Here is a 1364-nt window from a genome sequence, read left to right as displayed (position 1 = left end):
GTGGAATCGTGGAATCTTGTGACACTGTTCACTGAGAAAGTTTCATTGAGAAAATGATTCAATAAATCATGGCAATTTATTTCCAAAATTCCAAAAAAAATAAATTCAAAACAGACCATTTTAAATGTTCACATTTTGAGACAAAACCTTAATAATCACATCACTCATTTTGACTTTTTGTGTTTTGAGAATGAAAATTACAAGAAAAAAATTACAAAATTAATTTATGGTTTGTCACAACACACGTTGGTCTAATAAAACGTTTCAGTTTCAGTGCTAAACTCCATTTAAATTTGATTCAAACTTTCAAATCAAATGAGAGTTGGTTCTAAAATTCAGCATTTTGCCCAACTGTTATTCAGATAACAATCAGATTGCTTCATATGCTTTTATAAAAATTGCAGACGGGACCTTTAAATGTCTACGATGGGCTGAAATAGCAGTGTTTGGTACCACGTGTTGTGAGTAAAACCCACATAACCCACACAAGCCACCGATCACAGCAAAGCAGCAATTTCACATCTTCATTGGGCTGATTGTTCGATGCGCCGGACATCTGTTTTGAGTTAAAGTGCCGAGATCAGTATAAGACTGTAACCCGATGTAAATCTCCCGCACAAACGCACCCGTGTACACACACATTCCCCTCAGACTGATTTAACTGACCTGGAACGGCTGGGCATACGAGCCACCGAATGTCAAAAACGTGAGCTCACACAGTCTGAAAATACAATTAATACCACAGAACTGTGTGCTCAGCAGTCCGAGCCCAAATCTGACGGATTTATCGCTCTCTTCTACGGGTTAACCGCGTAAACTGCTTCACTTTGACACGGAGGATAGAGTGACGGCGTTTTGGGCCTCAGTCGCGGTCGGTGCAGAGTTTGATTACAACCATATAAGTTGGGTTCCAGCAATAATGTTTGTTTGCCTTGAGTGGGATGAAGTCCTGAGAGGACGCAGATCATCACACACACTAACTGACACACTAGCAGGTTTTGTTTCGATGCTTACTTTGTCCCAAATGTAAAGAAACCATGGCTTACCCAGACAGTTGTGTCCATCGTGGGCCAAACGAAAGCCGTCGTAGCACGTGCATCTGTAGTTTCCCGGGATGTTGATGCACTCGTGAACACATCCTCCATTATATTCACTGGCACACTCATCGATATCTGCAAGAACGACCACATTAAACGTTAAACAGCTTATATCACAGAACATCATGGCTCTTTTGACGCCAAAATGTTTGGGGTCTTCTTCATACTTTTATTCAGCAAGGATGCATTAAATTGATCAAAAGTGACAATAAAGACATTTATAATATTACAAAAGATTTCTATTTCAAATAAATGCTGTTATTTTTT

Source organism: Sinocyclocheilus grahami, unplaced genomic scaffold (assembly GCF_001515645.1).
Source record: "Sinocyclocheilus grahami isolate Dianchi unplaced genomic scaffold, SAMN03320097.WGS_v1.1 scaffold389.1, whole genome shotgun sequence".
NCBI classification, from domain to species: Eukaryota; Metazoa; Chordata; class Actinopteri; order Cypriniformes; family Cyprinidae; genus Sinocyclocheilus; species Sinocyclocheilus grahami.
The sequence above is the reverse complement of the archived record's forward strand: the minus strand, read 5'-3'. Positions refer to the sequence as shown.